The sequence below is a fragment of the Glossina fuscipes genome, unplaced genomic scaffold, assembly GCF_014805625.2.
Source record: "Glossina fuscipes isolate IAEA_lab_2018 unplaced genomic scaffold, Yale_Gfus_2 91, whole genome shotgun sequence".
Lineage (NCBI taxonomy): Eukaryota > Metazoa > Arthropoda > Insecta > Diptera > Glossinidae > Glossina > Glossina fuscipes.
Window position 1 is genome coordinate 190,664 of NW_023998445.1, and position 16,618 is coordinate 207,281.

The 16,618-nt window shown below is 33.7% G+C and overlaps 1 protein-coding gene across 3 annotated transcripts in view; it reads right to left on the reverse strand.

The window, feature by feature from the left end:
• Positions 1 to 16,618, reverse strand: part of LOC119638643 — a 62,018-nt gene that overhangs the window by 12,012 nt on the left and 33,388 nt on the right. The gene's annotated exons all lie outside the window — the stretch shown is intronic.

The window sequence follows — 16,618 nt, forward strand, 5'->3', positions numbered from 1 at the left end:
ATGGAAACAAGAAAGACAAAGGAAACTGATAATAGCTTTGCGCACCTTCTTCCAATTCTTCTATGTCTAATAATATTTTTCATTTATTTCAATCATTACAAGAGTTTTACTTATACAACTTGAAAATATTTATTGTGAAGATTTCTCAATTACACTCATTAAGAAAATCGATAAAAATGAAATAAATTACTTGCGGTTTTGACAAATTGTTGTATTCAGCAAAAGTGATGAATGATATAAAGTCGGATTCGAATTGGTAAAGAACATTATCGTTAGCCGTGTCTTTTAACGAAATTGCTGCTGTGGAGTTTTTTCCTTTCAAGTCCGCTTATTGAAACAAAAAGTTGCAACACATGCAACACTTTGTTCTCACGCGAATTGGCAGAAAGCACGATACTTATTGGCTGAAGGTGCTCGATTGATGACAAAAATCTGCCTTGAAAAAGTCGCTTTTTTGAGAATAAATTTGCATTTCACCTAAGACTTTGCCTTATTGGCAAGACCGCTTACGGCAGGTACGGTAAAAGATGGCTTAAAGATGATGGGAATCTTCATCTTCTTCAGGGGTTCAAGGCATATGTGCTAACGCTTGTGCTTGGAACTTCATATCTTTAGTCGTCGTCGCCGTTCAAGTCTTTAACTAAAGTATACGACAATGTAAACCCGCATCTGCCAGCCCACGGAAACCAAACGCAGTTGTAGGATTCAGGTTATTAGAAAAATTCTTGCTTGAAATTGCATTCATTTCATTCAATTACTATTTGCATTTCTTGTTACAGATTGGTATGGTAATTTAACGTAACCAATCACTCCGGAAATTTTCGCCATTTGCGTAATACGATAACGGTCGGAAAAGGAAAGATATAGGGTGATAATGGCTGCAGCTTAACTCGCATGTGCACAATCAGTAAGTGTTATGCTTTGATCGGCTAAGAATTCAGCATAGCTACGGTCAAAGTAAACTCTACCGTCTTGAAATGTGAACCAATGGGCACCGAATTGATAATCGCATTTCTTACTCATGCTTATGCGTTAATTAAAAATTTGCCTCATAAGATGTTTAATATAATTCGTCTGCTGAGAAATTTGTTACAATTGAAAATTGTCAACCGGGCATATAAAATTGCTGCGATTGCATATAAACTGTTGGAGGTAGCTTTTCGTTTTAATCAGTTGAAAGTACGTATTTTAAAAAATTAAAATAACATTAATAGACATGAAAAACAAGAAACTGACAGAATTCCAAAGATAATTCAAGCGAGCGAGAGACTAAAAAACGAACTACATTGACATATAAGAAACGATGTTCGTTGTAAAATAGAGTTTACAAATCAACTATGATAAAAAATTTCAATAGTTTGCAAATGTTAAGAAAGCACGTAACTTTCTTTTATTCATTTGTAGTTCTTGACAAGTTCAATACCAAAAAGTAAAAGAAAACCAGAGCAAATCTCGGAATATAATCTTAAAAGAAAGTAACAAAAGTACAAAGTTGCGATGTCGACCGTTGTAAAGTGATTTAATTGCCTAGAAAAATTAGCTAAATTGTTTTTTTTTTTGTTTTCAAACTGATAGCGTTAGGTTGATACAATAATCAAAAAACTGTCCTTTGAACTGTGATTTCTACCGTCATATTTTGTATTCTATTCGCGTATATACATTATTTTTGAGAACTGATAAATAAGGCATGTTTTGGTTACAAAAAGGCTGATATGATTAACTGTCCTGATAGCGTTACAATACTATTTTATACATTAGGCTTTAATTTTTTCTTTTTTTTTTTGCATTAGTATGAAGGCCTCATTTCAAACCATTGTGCAGGATATTTTGATCAGAAAAATCATTTCTTCCCATTTAGTGTTTACTCTATTGCAAGGATTATTATATTTCTTTACTTAATGCCTAGTGTCCTTCCGTTCGTATGATCTTGAAAGTCATATTAGAGACTCAAGAAATTATGGAAATTGTTGCATAACGTAAGATTTCTGGGTCTGAATTTCTTCTCTCCATCCTTCCATTCGTGCATCCGTCTACCTATTGACCGTCTGGTATTGTAAAAAATTTAAAAAGATAGCGTCTTGGTTTTTATACATGGATAATTGCTCATACGTTGTGTTTCCCACTTAAAATCACCCTCACAAACCTGTCCGCAGTTAATGGAAGGCGCATGGTTAATTCCGCGGTGGTCGATGGCGAGTTCATTAAAAAGCGGGAACTGATATATTCAATAGAGCGGAAGAAGGGAGGCTTACTACTCGTAAAGAGCCAGAACCAAGTTAAGCGCGGCGAATATTCTCTCCCCTCTGGATAAGGCGAGAGCTATTTTATATCTCAAAAGCGTGAAGTCCTTGGGATTTGGTGTAAACACAGCGATCATGAAACTCTAAGAAGGTCTGTGCCCAGTTGACAGGGCGAGAAAAAAAGTGAAGAGATCGAAAGGATTGTTCGTAAATAATTTGGCACGCGAAGGGTAAACACTTTAGTCACCAGGTAGATGCACTCGTGTTTCCCTATAGCTTATATCCCGAAGTAAAAACAGTTAGTATTTTCCTCATAGACTTCCAATGTCCAGGGATGTCCTTAACTAAGCTCAATAAAAATTAAGTCGTACTTATCTTCTCACACTGTGGGCATATATAGCAGTCCGCATTTCTTGACTGCTCTTTCTCCTCTATTTTCGGCGCCGTTGCCTGGCTTCTTGTTTTTGAATAACTGGCCGCGATTAAGTGGCCAAACTAAACCACACAAATAATGAGTCGACAAAATCGACCACAACGGAGTAAGGAACCAAATATTAGTTATGAATACGGTCAGTAATGGGCTTTAGGGAAACATTATTTTTTATTTTTATTATTGCTTTTTTTCTATTATTCAGAAAATGTTGTAAATTATGATTTTTGTAACTATGTACTGGCAAAAGATTGTATAGAATATTGAATTTTTCAAAAAAGGTAACAACTAATTATGTAATATATATGTATTCTTGATCAATAGTAAATTCCAAATCGATCTTTGCATGTCCATCCATCCATCCATCCATCCATCTGTACGTCTCTGTGTCTGTCCGCTGCTTATGATAAAAACTAAGATGCAGCAAACATATTGGAATTTCTTGCACGTAGCTTGGTCAAACTGGTCAACACACGAGTCTGTAGCACAAATTGAAAATGAAAAAATCGGCCACGTCTATCGAAATTTTATTTTTTCGCCTTTGTTTAGGATAGAATTGTGATTGATGTAAAAGGTTCGGTCAAGGCTTTTTATTTCTAGTTAATTTTAGAAAAATAATTGACTTTCTCTACTACTGAAGGAAAAGTTTATAAAATGATTGTATAACCATTTCATGGGCATTCCAAGTGGAAAATTTCACAAAAAAAAATAAAAAAGAAATATTTTCACTTAAAAGAAGTTTTCAATTTCTAATTCAACGGATTTCGCTGGATTTTTTTCTCTTCTTTTTGTTTGTTTTGTTTGTTTTCTTAGTTATGGCGGTAAGAGTAATCAGACAAAATAATCACACATTGCACATAATTGAAAATAATTTCCTTAAAAAATTACTACATCATTATTTTAATAAACATAATCGGTTAACAGCACGCACAAATACTTAAATGAACACACACAGGTAAACATACTTGGTGGTATAGCAGAAATAATTGAGGATTTTTCTAAGAAAAAACTTTTCTAAAAAAAAAATTTATTTTATTTATTGTTTTCATCACTTATCTGGAGGTACAATACAAGTAAATATGATTGTATGCACTTTGGTAAATAACTTTTCTGCATTCTCTTTCTTTTCCACACACACACACACACACACACACACGCACATACACTAATAGAAAGACACATATACACAAACAAATGTAAATGTGAAAACAATTTTTAATGCATTTCTGATAATTGTTAAGCAAATAAAAGTTTCTTCTACCATCGCCGGTTTATTGGTCTGTCTGACGTTAAGTTTCTTATAATGAATATCTAATGAAGGTACGTATGTTTGCATGTGTGAAAACAATTGTTCCTAGCATTGAAATGCATTAAAACAAACTCACTTTACTATTAATTGCTGGCATCATTTCTAACATCCGTAGCCGGGCCTTTTCTTAATCGTATTTTATGAGTACTTTCTAGCCCCAAGTCATTTCAAAGTAAAGGAAACTCTTTTTACAATCTTTAAATTGGCTAAATATTACTTACTATCTCAATTCGATATTATACTTCTTAACAATTTATTTTTCTTCTTCTTACATTTTCAATATCAGTTTGTTACAACACATACATAACAATATTTTCTCATATTTGTTTATGTTAAGCGAAAGAAAATGCCTCTTGGAACTTCTAAATAAGCGTAATAATTTTATCTCTGTCCGAAAATATGATAAACATTTGCGGATCTGATATATTTGGGAAGATTTTATGAAACTAAATATTCCCCAACCAAGCGTTTGTGTTTGGACAGACAAGTTCATAATAAAGGACGGGTCTATCTCAAGTCCTTCTAAATGTTGCATACGTCCGCACAAGTTTAATATACCCTTGTACCACTAGTGGCGGAGCGTATAAAAACTTTGATTGAACAAAGGGGAAATGATAATATTTATCCTTTCCTAAGCTAATTGCAATAGAGCTGCTGATTATATATTTCTGTCTTTGGTTAGTAAGCTTGGTCAACATGGGCCATGCAAACCAAGTAAACAGCTGCTAGTCAGCTTTTTTTTCCAGACCATTGCATTTATAGTCAACCTGCCTGAAATTGCGTCAAAATATCTTAAAAATTGTGACCTGTAGATCGAACACAAGAGAACAAGAGGGGCAGACGGACAATTGCACTTAAATCAAATAAGGCAGTGATTCTGAATTGATCGGTATAATAAAAGGTGGGCCTATTTCAGGTCCTTCTGAGTATTACGTGCGTCCGCACAAATTGAACACAGCTCGCGTCAAAGGTTGTGTAGGGCATAAGGACAAATATTGTTGTGGTTAGAGTCAATAAGACTAAAAGTCTTAAAGCACTAGCATCTATAATGCTTTCGGCTTTATTAAAAACCCTATCGCACTTGAGATTCGTATCCATGACCATTGAGATGCTAGTCGAGATTTTTTGCCTTCGGCCACTTGGACTTTTGTTTTCCTCCCATACAAAAAAAGGGTTTTTTTATTTTGTAAATTAATTTACAAAAGCATTGATTTAAAGGCTGCCGGACAACTTTGATCATACTTTTGCCTGCCTTGACAACCCTACCTTGTCAGTTGAGATCCTTTGCCTGCCTGGCTACTCCTGCGGATAGAAAATCTTTTTTTTTTTTACACTATTGGAGGCCTATCCTCTTCAATTAGTAAAAAAAAACCTTTTTTTTCTACAAAATTTACAGTAAAGTAAAAAAAATAAATATCATGTGCACTTCTCGTATCTGTTGAGAATATTTCCAACATACGGAAGAAATAGTTTCTGACCACCTTTATGAAAAGATTCCGTCCGGAAATATGCTTCAAATTTAATATTGTTATCTTCCTTTTTTAAATAAGTTTAAATAATCATGATTTTTGAAAAACTTGTTTTTTAATGGAAAAAAAATATTTGATATAAAAGTCAGGCAATAATTGCTTTAAAATTTTTGATTTGAAATAATTACGATTAAGCGAAAGGTTAGCGAAAGGAAGATTCTCTTTGGCAGATTCAATCAACTTATCGTAGTGCAAAGCAAGCGTCTCCGCGTTAGGTAGCAATAATGTGCCCATTAAACCGTATCTTTTTGTGCCTTAGTGAAAAGAGTTTAAAGAAATTGACTCAACGGCACCATGGATCACATGCACAATAAAAGATCAACTGTAAACATTGCTGCTGTTTGAAAGAGTGCTGGTAATTGTCCATCATCAACATCATCATCCTCATCATCATCATCATCATCATCATCATCATCATTATGATCATGATCGTCATCGATTCGATATCGTAATGAAATATGTTACATAAAAGTGCTCGTATTTCTAACAAAAGCGAACGTATCATGTCTTCCACACGCAGTTGGCAACACTCAATAAAACATTTATCAATAAAAAAGAAAACATTTTTTTTACCTATTTTCTAAAAAAGAAAAACGAAAATGTATGAAACCACCTCTGGCGAAAAACCTGCACACGGTTTCCTTAACTCTTGGAGTCGTTTTAAAAGATAATAAATAAATTTAAATTTTTATTTACGAGCTGTAAGCAGTGGAACTAATGCGCTTTATAACTGGTTGAAAATCAGTTAAATCGGTCCAGGGATGAATCGGATAATTGTTCTACGCAATTCCATTAAATACGTAGGCATAACTAGGCAGCAGAAATTGTACGCTCTCACGGAAAGCGTAGAGCACCCTATAACAAATGTGTTACAGGGATCCTAACATCTGGTTTAGCTCAATGCTATCGATCATGTTTGTTCCTTTTTGGCGTTTACTATACTCAACCGGATTACATATTGCGTCGACAATTTGGCGATAAACAAAAGAGAAACTTATGAAGTTTGTTATGATCATTTTTTCCAATTTTTAACCCGGATTAGCATAGAGCATCTTTTTGATAGCTAGCTAAAGCCCACATAAAATCCTTTCTCATCGTTGGGTACTTGCACATCTTAGATTTATATAATAAACTGTACTGTATGTTAAGTGGTGGGTTTTAAAAAATGCCATATCAAAGGGTTCAGACAATTTCCAGGAACAAAGCGGTATTCGCTTTGAATTCCACACATCTCGAATCGAAAAAAATGCTCGAGAAATTTAATGGCTTGCTACAAGTGCGCCCTTCTAAACTTAGCAGCTGGTCCATTCTTCTTCTTGAAATTAGAAATGTTGCAACCGCGATTTGAGGGAACATCGAATTAGTAAACTTTATTAGGATGAAAGTTCGTTCTCTTTTTTCAATTTAATCCTGGCCAACCGCTCAGCCCATGTTCTCTTTACTTGCAGCACGCTGATGGCTAGAAAGAAGCAGGGAAAGAGAAAGAAATAAGGACTAACCGTAACATCATTAACCGCTTGGATTGACATTTAAGCCTGAGAATATCGACTTGGTAGTCGCGATTCTTATCTATTTGCACAAATGGGCACATAAAGCCTTTCTTTGAGCCCATTGTGTGCGTGTTATGCTTTGCAATGTTAAAATCGATCATTTTTTTCCTCAACAAATTCAAGGACATTTACTGCTTTAATTTTAAATGATCGCTAGCCTCTTGATAAAACCGTTACGTCGTCCAATTTTCGAATTTGTAGGTAAGCAATTTTCACAGGCATTTCTACAAGTCAGCTTTACACCATTAAGAGAGTTTTGCCCAAGAGCGAATCAAGTGAATAGAGAGGCAGATGACCCTTCATAACCAAGTTCTTTTAATTCTTATAGAGTGAAGAAGGATGAAATTGCTGTTGATCTCTTCTTGATGGTTTACGTTAATTGCGCATTTACTTCGCCTTACGTGTGGACATTAAAGGGTGGAATCAATTGCCTGTTCAGGTTGTAGCACCTCACGTCGCACGACTTCATTTCGCACTTATCAAACATAAAGCATTAGCTTGCTGGGGGCGCCAATCTGATCTCTGTCGCCCTGTGTGTCGCTTAGAGTGCAATATTCTTCGGCCATTGTTACCGCGCCAGTAACCAAGTTCAATCGCGTTTCAGGAGCGGTTTAGGAAATTTATTTCCAACCATTAAACCTTTCACTCTCATATATCTCGCTTCCTTTATGCGTCCCGCGCTACGCAAATGGGGGCGAAATTACTTTTCGATCGTTTCCGTAGCGATGCAGTAAAATGTTCCGATCTTACTGAATTCTTTGAAGAATTTCATCGACTTAATCAACGGTTAGGCGGCCAAATCGTGACACGCCTTCATCATCGGAATTTCCAGATTGGAAACAAGCAAACTATTTGCGTGCTAATGGTTTGCATAAAGCATCTTCACCATAAGCATTACGAATTTCTTTGCAAGGCCGCGAGACACCATCACCTTAGTCAAGTTTATATTGTAAAATAAGCCAAACTTTTCAAGGTTTTCGAAACACGATTATTTTCAACTTTGCCCTGGACATAATTGTCGAGAGTAGACCGGAACGATTAATTTATATAAACAACGCTGCTGCAGTATTTGGTATAAAATGCCGTTAGAGATAATGATGCCAACCTGGCCCATTACGTTCACATTATTGCCTACATGTTGAGTATCAAAAGATTCGGTCTAAACCGAATTTTATATAATTTTTTCTTGCACTTTTTTTTCTTTGTAAATTGAAAGATCCCCTCAAAGATCTTCTAACCTTTGTATTCTTTGTCTATGAATTGGTTGTCGAAAAAAGATTCCCTTTCAATGGTTCGTGTTTTGTCGGTTGGCTAGTTAGGTTGTGTGGGTATTTCTGAATGAATACTCTGGTGATGTTATCAGTTTTATAATATGGTGGAATTTCACTTTAACAACTTGCGCTTACCGCGATGTCAGCAAGAAAGAGATTCAAATTAACGCGAAACCATGAAACGCATGGGCCGCGGTAGGCTTAAATGTTGTTTAGCAAAATAAAATACAAAAAAAAGCAGAAAAAAAAATTGCAAAATGAAAAGAATGAAACTTGACATGATTTATAACAAGCCTTAGTATTAGATTTATTCAACAACAACAACAAGAACAGCAATAAAAACAACAACAAGTAAATAACCAGCTTTTTCGTAGGTAAAGTATAGCGCAGAGGAAGATTGGTAGTCTTGGTAAATAAAAGTGGCTTTTTTCGCTCATCACTAACTAGGACGTGAATCTGAAGCTGCATGTACCCGTTGCTCTTGGTCTGGCCAATCTTATGATGTATGTGGATGTAAGGAAGCGCGCTTACAACACTTATTTTATTTTATTTTTTTTTTTGCTGTTTCTTCGCTTTTTGTTTTTCATTTTTTTTTTTGTTTTTTTTTTGTAAATTTTTATAGCGTATGTACGCCTGCCTGCAAACCTTTTTTTACCTTTTGTATGCTGGCGGCTATGTTTGCATCGTGATCATCATCGTGATGATCATCATCGTCATCATCTTGATCAGGATCAGAATACATCCCAACATAATCAATGAGACCATCACTCAAAAGATGTTCAAGTTGGTAGATCGTTTTCTTTTGTTATAGTTATTATTATTGTTGTTGTTGTTGTTGTTGTTGTTATAGACCAATTATAAAAAGCACTGAAATTGGTTGATAACTGGCTGTTTGACTATATAAAACGCAGAGAGCTATTGTGAAACCACATTAAATCACACAGTAAACATTAAACTTGGTACGGAGAGCTCTTTTGCTTTATTATTATGTGTTATGAGTTTGTTGTTTGGTAGTGATTTCACTTTTTCTTTTTTTTTTTTTTTTGCTTTTTTTATTCTCTTCAATAGTTCTTTCTTTAGCCTTTACCTTGCAATTGAATTTGAATTGAATATGAAAATTATTACTTTTCATTTTTTGTTTTCTTTTCCTTTTCCTTTGTATTTCGTCTTTTTTTTTTTGTTTTTTTTTTTTTTTTGCATAAAATCTTCTAAACAAATTTTCATAATAATAATCGTGTGGTTTATGAGATGAAGAAAAAAAACCGAAGAATTTATAATGAAAAAAAAAAAGCAAACAAAAAATGTATATGTGAGCCGTTGTATTAGAAAGTCGTATAATGTCATTTTAGGAAAGGAACAAGTTAATAATAGTTTTATTACAGCATAGTTAACCATCTGTTAAGTTAAGTAAGCATTCAATGACAGATTCATTGGAGAATCAATCAAAATAATTTAAAATTTTTTCATTAAGCGGAAAAAGTCCATTAATCATGTCTTCTATGATAGCTTCTTCAGAGAGTAAAAGAGAACACTTTAACATTAGAATAGCTTTGGAGCTTCAAAAAAGCCCTTATAAAACTTGTAATATTTCAAAAATTTTTAATGACTTAACAAGTTTTCATGATAAGCCCTTTTGTTAACTATAACTAATAGCTTTTTCCGACCTGTTCTAGCTTTTGAGGTAACAAAGGCACAAAGTGAATCAATTTGATTCATTTTTTACGCGGGATTGTTACAATTGGAAAAATAAAGGATCCGAAAAGGAGTTAAAAAATATTTACAGCCACGCCCACGCAGTAGATAAGAAATTGAATATCGAAAAAAACTAAACAATTTTTTCTTTTCTTAACTTCACCTATAACTGAAAAACTGTTCCCAAGATAATCTACACAGTGGGAACAAAAGTGGATAGCGATCAGTCTACTAATAAGACTAAATTTAATACATACATATATATATATATATTTATAACTGAAAGTTTAATGAATGACTCTAAGAAAATTTGCTTTATTCGATTGGATTAGAGATTACAAGAATTCTGGGGAAATTCGATCTATGTATATACGAACATAATGATGGTTGAGATTTCTTATCAATTAACAACTAAGTAAAGAGTCTTCGATAGCATTGAAGGTGTATTTGTATTTTCATTATAGTCACTCAATATTTGCTATATTTCAACATCGGTTCAAGTCTTATCAACTTATACCATTTTCAAAATTAACGACTCATATATTAAGTATGAAATGAATACTCAATGTTCACTATCTATCGGTACATAAATGTATGAAAAAATGCAGGTGGGGCAGTAGGCGGATAGAGAAGAGGATAGACAAGTCTTAGATGGTTTAGAAAACATTAGATTGGATGTTAAGTATGAAATCTTTAGCAGATCAATATCCTAACATTCAAAGCATTGTTGTTCTTCTTATAAAATCGTTGCAATAAAAAAGTAATAAAATTTTTCCAAACAAAGCTCATGTTGCAAATTATTTTTTTTTTTTCTTTTTGAAAATAAAAATGCAAGCGCCTAAGCCACATAAATTGTGGTAATAATAAAATAAGGAAATAAAGAATGGATATGCGGAGCAGTAAACAAAAATGACCATAAAGTGCTGTGCGAGGCGAGGCAAGAATTTCGCTTTCCTTTGAGAAATACCCTCAACTCACGACAATGAGTTAACTTAAGTTAACTTTTCGTAAAGAACCGACGATACTATGGAATTAACAATTAGCTAACTAAGCTTAATTTCCTACAAATGAATGGAATAAATGAGCCATGATTTCATGCAATAGAAACTCAATTGAACTCAGTTTTATACGTGAAATTGATAAAAAAAATAAGCTTCGGTCAAGGTCATTAGGTTCATTCCTACGTTGTTATCTCTTTTGATTTATGTTAGCCAAGTTTTTATATAAAAATTTGCATTCTATAGAGCTGATGTTACAAACACAATGACAAACTTATTATACTCCTTGGCAATTGCATATCAGAAAGTCATGACTTAGCAATTTGCATAAAAAATTAAAATATGTTGTTGTTATTGTGCTTTTTTTCACTTTTTAGATGGATACGGATACTTAGTACATACTTGGAGTAAAAGTGAGTTATTTCGTTGACTTTGAAAAATATCTTTGTTGAAGGCTTTCCTAAAATTATTATAGCTACTATGGCATCTAAAGGGAAAATATTGCATTATGATATATAATAATATAATTTTGTTTGTAAACACACACACACACACACACACACACACACCCACACACTATCTCATCTTCTTTAGTCTATTCGTGTGTTTGTGATTTCAAAATCTTTAATGCTTCTCTTTAAGATTCTTGATCGGATGCTTTTAAGACTCAAGTGTGTGGCAAATTTCTGTAGATAATCAGGATAATGACTTTCACTTATTAGAAATTTTCATAAGACAATCGATATACTTAAGTTGCGCACAATCTGCAACTCAGAGGCTAAAATTCTTATATTAAAGCAATATTTCAGATTCAAGCGGTTGCCGGGACTGTTCAAAAATACCAGCATTCAGACGAAAGGCAACCAGCTTAATATTGTCAACTCCTTTAAAAGTGCCTGGCAATGAATGTCCCCGTAACGCCCAATGAAGTTGAACAGATTCCCGTGCGGATATGGAAAAATTTCTAGTTGAAAAGCAAAGCAGTATTTAGGCGATTTGTTGGCAGGAAGACGATCATCTCTTCCCATCTATAGCATATCGATTGGTATCTTTATCAATCTATCTGGTTTGTGTGTAATTACACACAATTATACACAATTCTTTAATGTAAATTAAAGAAGTTTTACGAAGTACACTTATATGTCAATATTAGATGAGAGAAGTCCGCAATTTCTGCCAGCTTAGTGAATACTCTTTCAGTTTAGTTCTATGTGAAATTCTGTTGTCTAGCGTTCTCTTTGGACATTCGCCTAAATATGCATACTTTTTAAATGTCTGATATTGGAAAATATTTTACTATGTGTAACGAATGAACAAAAAGACAGACACCTACAAGGGGAAAGAGTAGGTAGACGAAGGGTAACCCAAGAAGGCGGACAGTCCAGAATCCACCGGAAAGATAAAGCGAAATATAGCACGACTGGCATAAAAAAGTGGATTGACAACTACCGCTAGAGTTAAACATGTGCCCTGGCATATAAATATGCCTACATTCATCGCGTGTAAAGGTGCACGCGGGTGGACGTAGTCTGGACGCGGTATGCCGAAATAAATGAGATATTTAATACAACATTGATTTTTGCCTTAATCAAATCCAATAGGAAACTACTTGAGAAGACGTTTCCAATGACTAGAAAGGAATCATAGATCTATTGACATCAACGGTACGCTCCCAACCAGCTACTACTTCTTAGACAGCTAGCAGCAAAGGCAAGTAACATGACCAACATGAGCAATAAAGTCTTCTCTGTTAAGAAAAGGACTCCTTGTCCACTTTATAATTAAATTTTCGTCACTGGAAAATAAAAATTGACCAAGACTCGCCATCCTATGAACGGCCCACAAAAAACGGGGAAACAACAGACTGCCAAGTCGATGAAGAGGTAGACAGACTCATCGCCAGAGAAGCAATCGGAAATATATGGAGAAGAGAACTGTGAAATAGAAAAGACTGGAGTTCGAGCAAACGGATAAGCAAACAGATCAATAGGCAGGTGTGGAGGTGGGAGGAAGACAATAAATAGTTCCATAGGCAACCGGGAACAAAGAAATTGGCCCTAGGTTCCAGGTAAGAAGGGAATTAAAAAAGAAATTTTATTCGTGGCCGCTTTTGGAACTTTTACATACATATTTTTAAATGCTGCACACACAGTCAGTATATCAAAAAGGAATAAATTTCTATTCGGTTGAAGGAAGATAATAATAATTCGATATTTCCTTCGAGTCAGTCCATCATATCATAGATTATTTTTTTTAAATATTATTCTCTTAAATATTTAAAATTACTTTATTTAATTAATTAGTACAAGCTCACACTCTATGCAATACGAGCATTAATGATTATGTTTACAAAACTATTATATAGGTTTTTCACGTTTCCACCTTCTGCGTCCAGCCCTTGTAACCATTTGTGTCCATTATAATCCATAGAGAAAATGAAGATAAATTACAGAATTGCATGTTGAAAATCATATGCGAAACTCTATTTAATATAAACACTTAATTCAATTGTTGGTAAGCACTTGAACAAACCATTAAAATGTCTGTTCAATGCTAGCGATAAAAAAGAGAAAAAGAAAAAAAAAATGAAAAAGACAAAGACAAAGAAAAGTATAAGGTTCGCCTTGAGGTTGAGGAGTGAAGAGAAGAAAGGAAGTATCACATAAAAGACTTAAACGACAAACTTTAACGCAATAAAAACACACAGAGACGTAAATGCTAACAATGTTGGCTGACTGGCTGACTGGTTGATCGGCTGGCTGGCTAGCTGGCTAGCTGGCGCATTTATCGGCCTATAGAGTAGGCCCCACGTCAGCGTCTGGCTGGTCAGCGATAAAGAACTTAAAGATAAAATATATATATGTATATTGTTATTGTTATTGTTGTTATTTTTCTTGCTATTGTTGTTCTTACTATTATTGTTGTTTATACCTTAAAAGGTACAAACGTTTAAAATTCAATTATTGTTATTTCCTACGTACGAAATAAAAATAAAAAAAAAAAAAGTCACAACAACAACAACAACAACAACAATTTTTGTCGATTTACAGATGATGTGCGCTTGGTTGGCAATGTTTTAAAATTTCCATTGTATTTACTCTGATACATTGTTTTCGAATTAAGACCAAGAGAGTAAGTAAAGGGCAAGCAACAGAGTTTAGATCATGTTAAAAAGACTCAAATAGTGTTATATTGTATCGTTTCGTATGCGAAGTAAACAAGCAACAGTGTTGAGCAACTTTATTATAACTTTATATTTGTTTGGATTCTTTTCGTTGTAGATGGCTGTCTAAGCGGAAACCTTTGTTCTAATGTTATATTTAGTTATACAAATGTGTGCGATTACTTACAACCTACTGTTGCTTATAATCATCGAAAGCTTCGTTAAGCGGTTTTTCTCTTTTCTTCGCTTTTTAATCTCGTCTAATGTTTGTATTTTGCTTATATCCATTAGCTGGGCAGTCGAGCGCGTCAACTTTGAACTCAATAGCGAAAAAGTCGTTTACAAAAGCAAAAAAAAAAATAATATATATATATATATATATACAAATACCCATATATATGTATATATATATATCAGTCCATTTGGTAAAACTATTAATTGATTTCGTAGGCGTTTGTTGGTCAAGAGAAGTTGAGAGTTGTTATCTGAAACTTTAACGTATTTAAGGAAAGAAAGAACAATTTTTATATTTTTCACTTTTCATTTTTCTTTTTCTCGTCTTCACATCCCACAACGAGTAAATTTTAACTCGACAGTTAAAGTATAGAGAAACAAAGTAAATATTGGTTTTTATTTTCCTTTTCTTTTGCGCTTTTTCTTTTCCTTTTTTTAGCTTTTCAAAAGTGCATATATATGTTTATAAGACTTTATCTACCTCTTTTAGTTTACCTAAATGCTGTCTACCTTTAGTTATAATTAAAAATGCATTTATCTTTTACTCTATACTATGATAACTTTCGTCTCAAGTTACGCGATATACAATATATAAAAAGGCCTTGAGCTTAATAGTCGTATAATTAAATGGTTATAACGATGATTAAGATTTATATGTAATATAATACCCGGTAGACATAAAGTGTACCTTTTCTTCTTCTTCTTCTTCTTCTCTTTTTTTTTTCTCATTTATTCCCTACACATATATATATTATTTTTACTAAAATCTAAGGATATATTAATTTTAGTATGTGGTTTATAAAATGCCCAGAATTATTCATCAAAATTCTACGAGAATCGATTAGTAAAACAGATTATAAAGTACGTACATATACGTTTATGTATGCATTGTTACGAAATTCGTTTTGATCGGTTATGGTTCGTGTCAATGGACACTTGCACGTTTCCACTACAATACTCTTTCATTTACAATCAATTTGTTTAAGGGTAGAACTATCTGCAATTAATCTCGACTTCTCAACTCTGATATTTTTTTTTCGACTCAAATATTCTTATCCGACTGACACTGTCTTCCGCTACTAATCCATTTATATACATTTCTACAAGGCATATTGCTATTATCTGCGTTCATGGCTTCATTTTTAATCCGTTAACCTGCTTTTCCGCTAATTGTACTCGTCCGCGGCAGCTGCATGACACGGCGCTTATATGCACTTGGATTTTCCTTCTCTAGGGAATTTATTATTTCAGAAAATCAGTTAAATGGACTCAACTGGATTTGAGATTTCCGTAACACTATCAAGTATTTTTATGAATTTTTTTATCAAAACTTTTCATTAGTTTTCAATCTTCATTTTTTTTATAGAAAATATTAAGCATATTATCAATTAATGCAAAAACAAGTATAAACACTATAGTGGGCCGCAATTTTCCATTAAATACTTTATTGTAGCTCTTTCTTATAAAGACTTTTCAAAATATGGCTTTATATGGAAAATAGTCGAAAAAGTGGTTCAATTTGAACACATTTTTAATAGTTTTCGTCCTTGGCTCGAAACACGGCAATGTGTCAAATTTCATCTAAATATTGAAAAATTTACAACTTGTAAGTTGAATACAAGAAAACAAAACCGCTAGACGGACAGACGGACGGACAATCTTAAATCGATTCGGAAAGTGACTCTCACTGAAGGGTGGCTCTGTTTCAACTCCTTCTGAACGTTGCATACATTCGCACAAGAACTTGATGTACGTTTGTAGCACAAGTTTTTACAGCGAGTCATACCACGATGGGACTTTTAGTCCGTTATGAGAATCATTAAAATTTTATTATTTCGATTTATTATATGAATTCACTATTCATATAAACATAAATATCATGTATCCATCCATATACTTATAACCTACATCACCTGTGGTTCAGGGTACATTTAGTTTGTGCGGACGTATGTAACATTACGTACATTAGAAAATTATGCTAATCTTTTCTGTTTGTCTGTTTGTCTGATGTCTGTTCATGCAGCTTTGTGTGAAACCTACAGGACGTCATTTTCGATGTATTTTAATAAAATTTAGTACATTCACGGTAATTACCGGTCTGTACGAGAAAAGTTGGGCCTGTCTTAAGTGCTTCTAAGTATTACATACGTTCGCACAAACTTAATATACCCTTGTATTGCAAGTGGTGTAGGATGTGAATAT